The sequence below is a fragment of the Colobus angolensis genome, unplaced genomic scaffold, assembly GCF_000951035.1.
Source record: "Colobus angolensis palliatus isolate OR3802 unplaced genomic scaffold, Cang.pa_1.0 Scaffold92, whole genome shotgun sequence".
Taxonomy (NCBI): Eukaryota; Metazoa; Chordata; class Mammalia; order Primates; family Cercopithecidae; genus Colobus; species Colobus angolensis.
Genome location: NW_012123154.1, coordinates 5,930,470 through 5,946,043, shown reverse-complemented (window position 1 = coordinate 5,946,043; position 15,574 = coordinate 5,930,470). Strand labels below are relative to the sequence as shown.

The 15,574-nt window shown below is 39.7% G+C and overlaps 1 protein-coding gene and 1 pseudogene across 2 annotated transcripts in view; both read left to right on the top strand.

The window, feature by feature from the left end:
• NKAIN3 (Na+/K+ transporting ATPase interacting 3) overlaps positions 1-15,574 on the top strand; it is a 714,014-nt gene that overhangs the window by 607,819 nt on the left and 90,621 nt on the right. The gene's annotated exons all lie outside the window — the stretch shown is intronic.
• Positions 1,677-3,247, top strand: LOC105504492 (annotated as a pseudogene). The gene is made up of 2 exons (XR_001000621.1): positions 1,677-1,740; positions 2,086-3,247. The product of XR_001000621.1 is annotated as an SRSF protein kinase 2 pseudogene (transcript).

The following is a 15,574-nucleotide window of genomic DNA, read 5'->3' as shown; positions in this document are numbered from 1 at the left end:
ATTTGGCTTCTCATTTACATGGCAGATCCGATTCATCATGTTAACATAGTTTAACAGAAGAAGAAATATTTCACATCGATAGCAGTGTGCAAAGCAGTCACTTCTATAAGAACATAGTAATTTTTTTAAAAAGAAAATATAATATGGAATCAATGAATGGAATCATAACAATGACATTTACAGTATCACATAGAAAATTATGATTCTTTGTAAGTAAAACAAAGTGAAAATTAAAATGGACTTATATTTAAAATTAAAAAGATTAAAGAAACTGGCTTCTTGGAAAGAGCATCATACATTTAAAAACTAAAATAAAGAGTGCAATTAAAAATAATTCAAAACATTTTCAGGGACAAAAAAAGGAAATATTTAACATTTATTTTAATACCTGAGTTTTCCTTCCTTCATGAAGAGTGCTGAAAATCATTAAAAAAATTTTAGTTCTAAATAAAATAGATTCAAGAGTTTTTAAAGTTCACTGAAAATTGCTTTGGAATTGGAGAAAATAACATTTAATGATTTATAGCTTTTAGAAGAGATAGGATACAAGTCAATGACTTGAAGAAATGGAAAGAATGAAGACTCAGGAAATAACACAGAGAGTGAAAAAGATAAGAATATTCCACAGAGAAGTTAGAAAATATAAGTGTAGTTTTGAGGGCTCTGATTAGGAAAAACGGCATTAGTTTTTGTTTTTTACAAAAACTCTAAAAGGAGCTTAAAATGGTTTATTTTTCCATAATGCAGGAGTGATAAGACGCAGTTTTAAGTGTTTTAAGTGTCTGTGTGTGTGTATGTGTATGCATATATGTGTGTGCATGTATATGCATATATATTTTGGTATGTAACCACACGTGTGCATGCAAGGATGTGCCTGGGTATGCATGTGCATATTTATGTGTGTAAACACTATGGTGACTCTAAATGCTTTGATCCTCTGTATCATATATCTCTCAAGTTAAGAAAAGGGTATTCGCCGTCCTGCTCATTGGAAGGTGCAGCTGAGGTGACGTTTTCTTCTATTATTTTCCTTTCAGCTTCTTGCTCCAATTCTTCTATCTCCTGCAGGCGTTTTTCCAATAACTCAGCCTGCCTCTTCTGTTTATTTTTCAGTTTTTTCTTTTTGTTTTTAGATATTTTTCCCATAGGTTTCTTCTGCGGAGCCATACTCACTGCAAACCCTGAAGGAGGTGGAAGACCTGCTTTCTGCCACTCAGTGGTCTCAGCTGCCGTTCTTCTCACATATGCATCATCCATACACATCAAGATGTTTTGCGGCTTTATGTCAGTATGAATAATCTTGGTCTTATTGTGTAAATAATCTAACCCTTGAAGGAACCGTCGAATGATTCTCTTCACACAACGTACTGGGAGGCCTTGATAGTTGGACTTGATGATCCACTTGAGGAGATGGTGGCCAAGCACTTCAAAGACCATGCACACGTGTATCCCATTCACGCCTGAAATCTTGAAGCCGTCAATGAGCTGGATCACCATGTCTTTGGGTCACTGGGATCACTTTCCTGAACACATTTGAGCAATTTTATTTCATCCTAGGCTGTGTCTGTATAATGCTGAGCACTTTTGACAACTTTCATTGCAACAAATCTTTTCCCCTACATATCCCAACACAGCCAGACAGTAGAGAAGTGCCCCCGACCAAGTTTTCTAATAACATGATACCGGCCATTGACGAGGCCTGCAATTTTCACTGGATGATAGCCACCTTTGCAGTAGTCCGTAGGGTCCTCTTGCTCCTCATCATCTGATCCAGGATCTCCTCCTTTGGCTCTGGTGGTGTGGGGTCTGCCAAAGGTGGCGGTGGCGGTGGCGGTGGCGGTGGCGGTGGTGCTGGTGGCGGGGAAGGAGGAGGAACTAAAGGAGCTTTCTGTTGAGGCTCCGGATTTTTTGGGTGCTTCTCTCTTTTCGGCCTCCGCTTTTGGGCCTAAATGGGAAACGCTATCCTGGAGTTCATTCCAACGCGGCGGAAGCGGGTCTAGGGGCTTTGAGAAGGAGGCAGCTAAGCGTGCGGGTGAGGAGACCAGCCGGGCTGTGGCTTCCACTTGCTCAAACGGCCGGGAGGAGGTAAGAACTGCGCCTGCGCCGCCGCCGCGGCCGCTCTGGCAGATGGCGAATACTGCCCAGAGGTGAAACGAAAAACAACAGGATTAGAGGCGGCGGCCGAGGCAGAGACCGCAAAGGGAAATAGTGAAGCTGAGGACCAGGAAGAGAAAGAAGACGCTGAGAAAGAAAACATTGAAAAAGAAGAAGATGATGTAGATCAGCAACTTGCGAATATAGACCCGAGGTGGATAGAATCACCTAAAACCAATGGCCATCTTGAAAATGGCCCATTCTTACTGGAGCAGCAACTGGACGATGAAGAGGATAATGAAGAAGACTGCCCAAATCCTGAGGAATATAATCTTGATGAGCCAAATGCAGAAAGTGATTACACATATAGCAGCTCCTATGAACAATTCAACAGTGAATTGCCAAATGAACGGCATAAAATTCCTGAGTCACAGTTTCCAGAGTTTTCCTCCTCGTTGTTCTCTGGAGCCTTAGAACCTGTAGCCTGCGGCTCTGTGCTTTCTGAGGGATCACCACTTACTGAGCAAAGGGAAAGCAGTCCGTCCCATGACAAAAGCAGGACGGTTTCAGCCTCCAGTACCGGGGATTTGCCAAAAGCAAAAACCCGGGAGGCTGACTTGTTGGTGAACCCCCTGGATCCAAGGAATGCTGATAAAATTAGAGTAGAAATTGCTGACCTGGGAAATGCTTGTTGGGTACATAAACACTTCACGGAAGACATCCAGATGCGTCAGTACCCTTCCATAGAGGTTTTAATAGGAACGGGATACAGCACCCCTGCGGACATGTGGAGCACGGCATGTATGGCATTTGAGCTGGCAACGGGCGATTATTTGTTTGAACCACATTCTGGGGAAGACTATTCCAGAGACGAAGATCACATAGCATTGATCATTGAACTGCTGGGGAAAGTCCCTCGAAAATACGCTATGTTGGGGAAATGTTTCAAGGAGTTTTTCACCAGAAAAGGAGGACTGCGACATGACCAAGCCGAAGCCCTGATGCCCTTTTGATGTACTTATGGAGAAGTATGGCTGGCCCCATGAAGACACTGCACAGTTTACAGATTTCCTGATCCCGACGTTAGAAATGGTTCCCGAAAAAACGAGTCTCAGCTGGCTAACGCCTTCGGCATCCTTGGTTGAATTCTTAGCAAATTCTACCAATATTGCATTCTGAGCTAGCAAATGTTCCCAGCGCATTGGACCTAAACGGTTACTCTCATTCTTTAACAGGATTGCAGGTGAGCTGGCTTCATCCTCAGACCTTTATTTTGCTTTGAAGTGCTGTTGTTTGACATTTTGCTTTTTGTGCACTGTGATCCTGGGGAAGGGTAGTCTTTTGTCTTCACCTTAGTAGTTTACTGACCATTTTCTTCTGGAAACAATAACATGTCTGTAAGCATTGTTTCTTCTGTTGTGTGACATTCAAATGTGTGTGTGTGTGTGTGTTTTAATGAGAAATACTTTCCCCTTTGTGTTTTGGCAGGGTTTGTAACTATAAAAAAAAATTAGCTGAGTACTATATAATTTACAATCTTAAAAAATTGTCAAGTTGGAACCAAGAAATAGCAAGGAAAAGTGAAATGTTATCTTCTGGCAAAGGGACATCATTCCTGTATTATAGTGTATATAATCACACCCTGTAAATGTTACTTTCCATTAAACATGGGAGGGGGCTCAAATTTCAAAAAAGCTACCAAGTCTTGAGTGCTATGTAGCCTGTGTTGCATGTAGCCAACTTTAACTGCTCCAAGGAGTCGTGCAAACTTTTCATTCCATAACAGTCCTTTCACATTTGATTTTAAACAAAGTGACTCCAGGTTGTAAGATACCATTCTCTATATGGCACTTTAAAGGAAGAAAAGATATGCTTCTCATTCTAAAATATGCATTATAATTTAGCAGTCCCATTTGTATTTTTGCATATTTTTAAAAGTATTTTTAAAGAAAAAGAGCAATTTCACTTTAAAAATGTAAAGACTTAGTACCATGTCATATTGCCTCCTCTGGGCACTGTAAGTTAAGCTCTACATAGATTAAATCTGAAAAGAGAAACATGTTCAGTGTGTGAAATTTTAAAATACATATATTTTTGGAATAGCATGATCGTGCTTGTCTAGAACACAAGGTATGATATATACAATTTGCAGTGCAATGGGCAGAATACTCCTCACAGGTCAAAGGTAACAGTGATCACATTCATTTCATAGGTAGCTTTATATGTGGCTACAACAAATTTTAGTAGTTTTTTTATTGTCTTTCCATGAAATGAAGTTGAGAAAATGATTTTCCCTTTGCAGGTTGCACATTTTGTTTATGCATTTCCTTAAAATTAATTGTAGAATCCAAGACACAAACTACAGTAGGCAACGCAATTTTAGAATGTAATATATAGAGGTATATTTAGCCTCTCTTAGAAGTCAGTGGTTGAATGTCTTTTCATTTTAAATTTTACATTCATTAAGGTGCCTCATTTTTTTACTTTGTCCATTAACATTTATTCATGTGCCTTTGCAATAACTAGATTGTGAAAAGCTAACAAGTGTTGTAACGATAATCCATTTTTGAGGTGCTTGCAGTTGTCTTAAAAATTAAAGTGTTGGCCGGGTGTGGTGGCTTATACCTGTAATCCCAGCATTTTGGAAGGCCGAGGCAGTGGATCATGATGCTAGGAGAGCGAGACTACCCTGACTAACATGGTGAAACCCCATCTCTACTATAAATACAAAAAATTAGCCGGGCATGGTGGTGGGCACCTGTAGTCCCAGCTACTCGGTGAGGCTGAGGCAGGAGAATGGGGTGAACCCGGAAAGTGGAGCCTGCAGTGAGCCCAGATTGCGCCACTGCACTCTAGCCTGGGCGACACAGAGAGACTCCGTCTTAAATATTAATAAATAAATAAATAAATAAATAAATAAAGTGTTTTGTTTCCAGGAAAAAAAAAAAAGAAAAGAAAAGAGTAAAGAGAGAGTAACCATAGGTTCTCTATTTTTTTGTGTTCAAGAAGCACGCAGAACACCCGAGTGATTAAAAACATGATCTTTAGAGTCATACACACCTGTGTTACAATTCTGACATTTCACTTCTACATCATATCAGGCAATTTCATTAATCTTCCCATGTCTCAATTTCTTCTTTACAAATTGAAAATGGTAGTAGCTTCTTCATAAGACTGTTTAAAGGATTGAATGAAATCATGTATAAAGCCCTCAACATAGTGCCTTAGCACAGTGTATGATGAATACATGATATTCACTGTAATTATTATTTTTACTGATATATGTACCAAGAATGAAACCAAAAAAAGACACACCAGAAAGTCCAGCAAAAAAAAAAAAAGAATAGAAGATAGGAGGAGAGAACTGAGAATTGATTGACCAATATCTGTCATAGCTCAAAAGACTTATGCAAGAGGAATCAAAAGCCTCCACTAATCCATAACTGCTCTCTTCTCAGTAAGGCTGTGACTACACAGTCGACTCAGAGGATGGGAATAGTGAGGTTCTACAACAAATTTCATACCAAAACACACTGCCCAGTAGCAGAAACATTAGCTGATGATGATGAATACAATAGCCTAGCATTTAACCAAGATATTTAAAGCAGCACATGACATTTTCATAACTACCCTTCACTAGCAGTCTAAAAACAAAGAATAAAAAGCTTCTCTTTGATCAAACCGTGTTCCAAAATGAAATAAATCCCTTGGTTTTATGTGTATGAGTATATTTACCCTGAAAATCTATACATATATTCACAAATACATGCACAGAGCAATGTAGTACATGCAGCTGTGTAAGAATAAATGGCTTTAAAACATATCAGCAAATCAACAACTGAATCATTAAACTGACAGGAATCCTTGTTCAAGATTCCCATGTCATTCTGCAAAGAATGTACTGGATCTGACTAGAATGCATTAAGAGACCAGGGTGTTTGGAGTTTGAAAAACATCTTTAAAGGAAAAGAAAGAGAAGTATGATTGTTAGAAAAGGAAGCAGATGTTCTCACCAGAATAAAAAGTCAAATTATGAACACTTGAGCTTTACAACAGCTTTAAATAACCCTCTGTGGTGAGGCATAAGAACTTTAAACTTTAATGAAAGCAAAAATCATTTCATCATACTGATGGTATAGAGTATTTCTTTTTCTTTTCATGTTTTCTTCTTTATTCTTAGTTCTTTTCCATTTTTTTATTCCTTGTGACCTGTTATTTGCTTCTGTTATAAATTAGGACTGTGCTAGCAAAAGGAAACGGACCAAGGAGGCATTTGTCTGAATAATTCAGGCAGAAACAATTTATACTTGAAGTAGCAAGAAGTTTTAGACAAAGGAGAATTTTTACTTGGATTAACCCTCGACCTGGTTCAGCTTCAGACATAAAATAATGATGATACCCGTGGTGCCGTAACTTTGATTCATCCAGTGTACTGAACAGTCTGCCCTGTGCTTTGGGACCCTGTTGTGATAATGCCAGCATTATCATGCATGTGAATGCTTACTTTTGAACACCGTTACTCAATTCTCATATCCTGAAAACTTAGTGAGAGAAAATTGCATGCATTCAACGTTTATAAACCCTGATAAGCTCAGTTTCTAAATACTGGCATGAGTGTTGACTGGAAGGGCTGTCATCAGAGGCCCTGCCTTATGAGAACATCATGCCTAGTATTTCGACAACCTGCCGATAGACTGCAAGTGATGGATCTACAGCAGGATGAAGACTTCTGAATTAGCATTCAGGCCTTTCTCTCTGCTGCTCACAGCGGAGACAGGAGAAAAGGAAAAAAAAAAAAAGAAGAAGGATTAGATCTTTTCTCCTTGCCCCTGTAGTTTTCTTCCGACAGTAGACCTCTATTGATGGGAACGGACCTGATATGCACAATAAGAGAGTGGGGTGTGCCTTTGTGGGCATGTCGTCTGAAATGACCTCAGTGAAGAATGCTGTGGAAAAGAAATGGTGATTCTAAAGAAAAGGCATTTGTAACTTTTTAAAATAAATTTTACTTTAACTTCTGGAATAGATGTGCTGAACGTGCAGGTCTGTTATATAGGTATGCATGTGCCATGGTGGTTTCCTGTACCTATCAGCCCGTCATCTAGGTTTTAAGTCCCGCATGCATTAGGTATTTGTCCTAATGCTCTCCCTCCCCTTACCCCTCCCCCCACCTCCCTGACATGCGCAGGTGTGTGATGTTCCCCTCCCTGTGTCCATGTGTTTTCATTGTTCAACTCCCACTTATGAGTGAGAACACGCAGTGTTTGGTTTTCCGTTCCTGTGTTAGTTTTCTTTCAAAATATTTGAAAGATGAAATATTAAGAGAAAAGAAAATTATTTTATGGAGATGTTTCTCCAATAGGCAAATTAGGTTAGAAGGAAAATTAATGACATCTAACCAGAGAAATCAACTCAGTGGACTGCATCAAATCGGCTCTCAGTGCGGCTAAAGCAAAGCAGGCAGAAAAAGGCAGAGAAGCAGCTTCCTGGGTCTGGGTCTACTTGCACCAGCGGCCCCTTGCCGGGGTAGATGGGGCTCCCAGGACTTGCCTCGGCATTGTTAGCCCTTTTTTTTTGGAGACGGAGTTTCTCTCTGTCACGCAGGCTGGAGTACAGTGGCGTGATATCGGTCACTGCAAGCTCGCCTCCTGGGTTCACGCCATTCTCCTGCCTCAGCCTCCCAAGTGGCTGGGATTGCAGGCACCTGCCACCATGCCCAGCTAAATTTTTTGTATTTTTAATAGAGACGGGGTTTCACTGTCTTAGCCAGGATGGTCTCGATCTCCTGACCTCGTGATCCACCCGCCTCAGCCTCCCGAAGCGCTGGGATTACAGGTGTGAGCCACAGCCCCAGCCCCAGCCCCCTTTCTTTGAGGCTTTTGGATGTGGACTGAGCCACTCCAGGCTTCTCTTCTTCACCAGCTTGCAGATGACCTATTGTGGGACTTTGCCTTATAATCGTGTGAGCCAAGTCTCCCTAATAAACTCTCTTTTGTATATACATTTATCCTATTGGGTCTGTCCCTCTGGAGAACCCTGGCTAATACAAGGACTTTTTTAAAGAAATAGATGTGCATTAGAGACGAGAAAGAATGGAAATCACTAAATGAAGCCATTTACTCTTACTGTTTAGCTTTGGAAAAGTAGTTCAAAGAAAAAGTTTTAGATTTCTCTTCTTTAGCACAACAAAGATCATATTGAGAAAACCGGATTCAGACTGACTTTTTCAGCCTTATTGAGATAACATTGACAAACAAAAATTGTATATATTCAAGGTTACAATGTGATGTTTTGATATATGTATACACTATGAAATGACTGACACACTCAAGCTATTAACACATCTAGGCCAGGTGCAGTGGCTCAGAACTGTAACCCCAGCACTTTGGGAGGCCAAAGCGGGTGGATCACCTGAGGTCAAGAGTTTGAGACCAGCTTGGCCAACATGGTGAAATCCCAACTCTACTAAAAATACAAAAAAATTGATCCAGACATGGTGGTGTGCACCTGTAATCCTGGCTACTCAGGCAGGATAATTGCTTGAACTCAGGAGGTAGAGGTTACAGTGGGCCGAGATCATACTACTGCACTCCAGCCTGGGTAATAGAGTAAGACTCTGTCAAAAAAAAAAAAAAAAAAAAAAATCCATTCCCTCACATAGTTACCATTAGGGTGTGTGTGTGATGAGAACACTTAAGATCTACTCTCTTGGCAAATTTCAAATGGACAATATTAACTGTAGTCAACATGCTATACATTACGTCTCCAGGGCTTATTCATTTTATAACTGCAGGGGGGACTGCAAATAGCTGAAGTCAGGGTGTGGGATGCCCTTCTAGGGGCCCAGCCCAAGAGAGAATGTGGCAGGAGAGGAATTTAGGCTTTGGGAAGGGAGCAGACCATGAAACCGTTGAAGGTGGCAAAACATACCTATGGAATCCCTCCCTTAACTTTTCATATCTTCAGTAAAATTGCCATTTTCACCAGTTTACTTGTGGGAAATGATGAGGAATCAGAGATCTAACCAATCTAGAATACTTCAGCCATGCTTTATTTAGGGAGGCAAATTAATTTAGAAGGGAAATTAATAATACTTAACTTTCAAAAAATATAAATGGAATCCACATAGGAATTAGGAATTTGAAACATAGTCATGCATTGTATAAGGACATTTTGGTTAATGACAAACCACATATGCAATGGTGGTTCCATGATATTATACCGCTGTATTTCACTTTTCTATGTTTAGATAAGTTTTGTTACACAAATACTTACCATTGTGCTCCATCTGCCTACAGTATTCAGTACAGTAACTTGCTGTACATGCTTGTAGCCTAGAAGAAATAGCTTATGCTATATAGCCTAGGTGTATAGCTGGTGACACCATCTAGTTTTGTGTAAGTACACTTCATGTTGCCTACAAGGGAAAAGTCACCTGATGACGCCATTGTCAGAAGGTATCACTGTTATTAAGCAATGCATAACTAGAGCATATTTGTATCTGCAAACTCAGGACAAAGAATTCTGTGGTGACATTAGTGCAAGGAATTTGCTGAAGTCTTGGGGAGTACTTAGGACTAGTATTCATTTTGAGCCAAGTGTTCTAAACTTCTGAGAGATAAGGAGATCCCAGTGACATCTAGGATATGTAAAGCTCATGTACAACAGCTGAGGTCTCCTCACAGCAGTACAGTTGAAAGTCCAAATGCAGGGGCATCCAACTGGACTCTCACTGTTCAGGTCCCCTCCTGCCCAAGCATTAGAATCTAGACCTCACTGCAGTTTTTAATCGTTGTGTTACCACTGTGTAATTTTGTTTTTTTAAATGAATAAGAAAGACACAACTCTGCCAAATGGCATTGTGAACAGAAGGGTTATTTCTCAGAGGATAGGAAGTAAGTAAGTCCACATATGCCCTCAGTCAAGAGAAAGTGAAAAGAATTTTCAACTCAGAATTTCATATCCAGCCAAATTAAGCTTCAGAAGCAAAGGAGAAATAAAATCCTTTACAGACAAGCTAATGCTGAGAGATGTTATTACCACCAGGCCTGCTCTGCAACAGCTCCTGAAAGCACTAAATATGGAAAGGAAAAACTGGTACCAGCCACTGCAAAAACACACCAAAATGTGAAGATCAATGACACTGTGAAGAAACTGCATCAACTCATGTACAAAATAACTAAATAGCATCATGATGACAGGATCAAATTCACACATAACAATACTAACCTTAAATGTAAAAGACACAGACTGGCAAATTGGATAAGGAGTTAAGACCAACTGGTGTGTTGTATTCAGGAGACCCATCCTGTGTGCAGACACACATAGGCTCAAAATAAAGAGATGGAGGAAAATTTGCTAAGTAAATGGAAAGCAAAAAAGCGGGAATTGCAATCATAGTCTCTGACAAAACAGACTTTAAATCAACAAAGACCAAAAAAGACAAGGAAGGGCATTACATAATGGTAAAGGGAACAATTCAACAAGAAGAGCTAATAACTCTTCTAAATATACACACACCCAATAAAGAAGCACCCAGATTCACAAAACAAGTTATTACAGACCTACAAAGAGACTTAGACTCCCGCACTATAACATTGGGAGATTTTGACACCCCACTGTCAGTATTAGACAGATCAAAGACACAGAAATTAACAAAGACATTCGAGACTTGAACTCAGCTCTGGATCAAGTGGATCTAGTAGATGTCTGCAGAACGCTGTACCCCAAAACAACAGAATATACATTCTTCTCAGTGCCACGTGGCACTTATTCTAAAATTGACCATATAATTGGAAGTAAAACACTCCTCACGAAATGTAAAGAAACTGAAATCATAGCAGGATCTCAGACCACAGTGTAATCAAATTAGAACTCAGGAATAAGAAACTTACTCAAAACCACAAAATTACATGGAAACTGAACAACCTGCTCCTGAATGACTCCTGGGTAAATAATGAAATTCAGGCAGAAATCAAGAAGTTATTTGAAATGAACGAGAACAAAGAGACAATATACCAGAAGCTCTGGGTTACAGTGAAAGCAGTGTTAACAGGGAAATTTATAGCACTAAATGCCCACATCAGAAAGGTAGAAATATCTCAAATTGACACCCAGACATCACAACTAAAAGAGCTAGCGAGGCAAGAGCAAACAAAACCAAAAGCTAGCAGAAGACAATAAATAACTAAGATCAGAGAAGAGTTGAAGGAGATAGAGACACAAAAAACCCTCCAAAAAATCAATGAATCCAGGAACTGGTTTTTTTGAAAAATCTAACAAAATAGATAAACCACTAGCTAGACTAATAAAGAAGAGAGAGAAGAATCAAATAGACACAGTAAAAAATGATAAAGAGGATTTCACCACTGACTCCAAAGAAATGCAAACTGCCATCAGATAATATTATAAACACGTCTATGCAAATAAACTAGACAATCTAGAAGAAATGATAAATTCCTGGATGCATACACTCTACCAAGACTAAACCAGGAAGAAGTTGAATCCCTGAATAGACCAATAACAAGCTCTGAAACTGAAGCAGTAGTTAATAGCCTACCAACCAAAACATCCCAGGACCAGAAGGATTCACAGCTGAATTCTACCAGAAATATAAAAAGGAGATGGTACTGTTCCTTCTGAAACTATTCTAAACAATTGAAAAGGAGGGACTCCTCCCTAAATCACTTTATGAAGCCAGCATCATCCTGATACCAAAACAGGGAAGAGACACATCAAAAAAGGAAAACTTCAGGCAAATATCCCTGAAGAACATCAATGCAAAAATCCTCAATAAAATACTGACAAATTGAATTCAGCAGCACATTAAAAAACGTATCCAACACCATTAAGTTGGCTTCATCCCTGGGATGCAAAGTTGGTTGAACATATGCAAATCAATAAACATAATCCATCACATAAACAGAACCAAAGACAGAAACCGCATGATTATCTCAATAGATGCAGAAAAGGCCTTTGATAAAATTCAACATCACTTCATGGTAAAAACTCTCAATAAACTAGGTACTGATAGAATATATCTCAAAATAATTAGAGCTATTTATAACAAACGCACAGACAATATCGTATTAAATGGGCAAAAGCTGAAACCATTCCCTTTGAAAACCAGCACAAGACAAGGATGCCCTCTCTCACCACTCCTATTCAACATAGTATTGGAAGTTCTGGCCAGGGCAATCAGGCAAGAGAAAGAAATAAAGCATAATCAAATAGGAAGAGAGGAAGTCAGATTGTCTCTGTTTGCAGACAACATGATTTTATATTTAGAAAACCCCATCATCTCAGCCTAAAAACTCCTTGAACTGATAAGCAACTTCAACAAAGTCTCAGGATACAAAACCAATGTGCAAAAATCACAAGCATTCCTATACATTAATAATAGGCAAGCAGAGAGCCAAATCATGAGTGAACTCCCATTCACAATGTCTACAAAGAGAATAAAATACCTAGGACTACAGCTAACAAGGGATGTGAAGGACCTCCTCAAGGAGAACTACAAACAGTGGTTTGTAGTTCTGCTCAAGGAAGTAAGAGAGGAAACAAATGTAAAAATATTCCATCCTCATGGATACGAGAAATCACTATCGTGAAAATGGCCATATTGCCCAAAGTAATCTATAGATTCAATGCTATTCCCATCAAACAACCACTGACATTCTTCACAGAATTAGAAAAAACCTATCTTAAATTTAATATGGAATCAAACACCTCGTATAGTCAAGACAATCCTCAGCAAAAAGAACAAAGCTGGAAGCATCATTCTACCTGACTTTGAACTATACTACAAGGCTACAGAAACCAAAGCATCATAGTACTGGTACCAAAACAGGCACATAGGCCAACGGAGAAGAACAGAGACCTCAGAAATAACAATGCAAATCTACAACCATCTGATCTTTGACAGACTTGACAAAAACAAGCAATGGGGAAAGGATCTCCTTCTATTCAGTAAATGCTGCTTGGAAAACAGGCTAGCCATATGTAGAAAACTGAAACTGGACCCCTCCCTTACATCTTATGCAAAAATTATCTCAAGATGGCTTAAAGACTTAAATGTAAAGTTCAAAACCATAAAAACCCTAGAAGAAAGTCTAGGCAATACCATTCAGGACATAGGAAAGGGAAAAGATTTCATGACGAAAACACCAAAAGCAATTGCAACAAAAGCCAAAATTGACAAATGCGATCTAATTAAACTAAAGAGCTAATGTACAGCAAAAGAAACTAGCATTAGAGTGAACAGTCAAGCCACAGAATGGGAGAAAATTTTTGCAATCTACCCATCTGACAAGGGTCCAATATCCAGAATTTACAAGGAACTTAAACATATTTACAAGAAAAAAAATAAACAACCCCATCAAAAAGTAGACAGATACTTCTCAAAAGAAGACATTTATGCAGCCAAAAAACACATAAAAAAAAGCTCAACATCACTGATCATCAGAAAAATGCAAATCAAAACCACAGTGAGACACCAACTCACACCAGGCAGAATGGCTATTATCAAAAAGTCAGGAAACAATAGATGCCAGTGAGGGTGTGGAGGAATAGGAACGCTTTTACCCTCTTGGTGGGAAGGTAAATTAGTGCAACCATTGTAGAAGACAGTGTGGTGATTTCTCAATGATCTAGAATTAGAAATACCATTTGACCCAGCAATCCCATTACTGGGTATACACCCAAAGTAATAGAAGTCTTTCTACTATAAAGACACATGCACACGTATGTTTATTGCAGCACTATTTACAATAGCAAAGACATGGAAACAAACAAAATGCCCATCGATGATAGACTGGATAAAGAAAATGTGGTAAATATACACCATAGGATGCTATGCAGCTATAAAAAGGAATGAGATCATGTCCTTTGCAGGGACATAGATGGAGCTGGAAGTCGTCAGCCTCAGCAAACTAACTCAGGAACAGAAAACCGAACACCCCATGTTCTTGCTCATAAGTGAGAGTTGAACATTGAGAACTCATGGACACAGAGAGGGTAACAACACAACAGGGGCTTTTTGGGAGTGGGGGGTGAGGGGAGGGAACTTACAGGATGGGTCAATAGGTGCAGCAAAACATCATGACACACGTATACCTATGTAACAAACCTGCACATTCTGCACATGTGTCCCGTGTTTGTTTGTTTGTTCAGAAGAAATAAAGAAAAAATCTTCAATAAAAGTTTGGGGTTTTTAACTCTCAAAAAAAAAAGGTGAGGGAGAGAGAGAGAGAGTGAAAGCCAAGCTCCCCTGCATCAAAGGGGTCAATTAGGAAGCACCAAACTGAAAGTAACCAGCAATCCTTTATTCCTTGTTGTAGTGCAGGCCAGGATGAAGGTGCCAGCTCCCACAGTGTTGCACATGGCCAGGATGGTCTCACTGCCAAAGGAACTCTGAACCAAAGGCTCCTCCTATCTTATGGACCCAGAGAGGAAGTGGAAAGGACTAGTAGTGAAAAAAATACAAAATACCCATTCAAAGTTAAGAAAATTGTCTTCAAGGCTCCTCCAATAAGGTGGTCTCAGCAGATGCACCCAAAGCTAGGGGCAGCCCAATTAGGAGGCCTTGGAATGGAGGCACTTAAGGTAGAAATGCAGATACACAAAACAGGATCAGCTGTAGAGTTGAGGGGAGTGGGGGTCAGGATCTGAGGCCTTGACTGCACTTCCCTTTCAGGGACGGCAGTGCACTAGCTGATGTGGGGAGGACAGCTTCCCCCATGAGCCTGCTAGATAACGACTTTGAAACCTCCTATGGTTTGACATGAAAGGTCACACATAGGATCTTGACCTGGAGCCAGCCAGACACCTCATTTCCTGGTTGAAATTTGTAATGCTAAAATTGTAAGTTAGGCAGTCCTACCCAAATCTGATATTTTTATATTCACAGCACAGTTTCCTTCATTTTCCTAATGAATAAATGGATGACTTATTTTCATATGAAATGATAGTATCAACAAAGAGAAAGATACAAAGAGATCAGACCAGGCGCAGTGGCTTATGCCTGTAATCCCAGCGCTTTGGGAGGCGGAGGCAGGCAGATCACCTGAAGTTAGGAGTTCGAGACCAGCCTGACCAACATGAAGAAACCTTGTCTCTACTAAAAACACAAAATTAGCCGGGCATGGTGGCACATGCCTGTAATCCCAGCTACTCAGGAGGCTGAGGCAGGAGAATCACTTGAACCCGAGAGGCAGAGGCTGTGGCGAGCAGATATTGTGCCATTGCACTCCAGCCTGGGCAACAAGAGTGAAATTCCATCTCAAAAAAAAAAAAAAAGACACAAAAAGCTCAAATACGGGACTTTGCATTTCAGCCAATAATCAGATATGTACAATAATTTGTTTTGTTTCAATCTTCTCATTTTCTTCAGATGTTTTAGAATACTAAGAGGATTTTTTAGTAGGGAAATACGTAGATTAGATGTTTGAATAGAATATATTGCTTTGACAATTCTAAATTT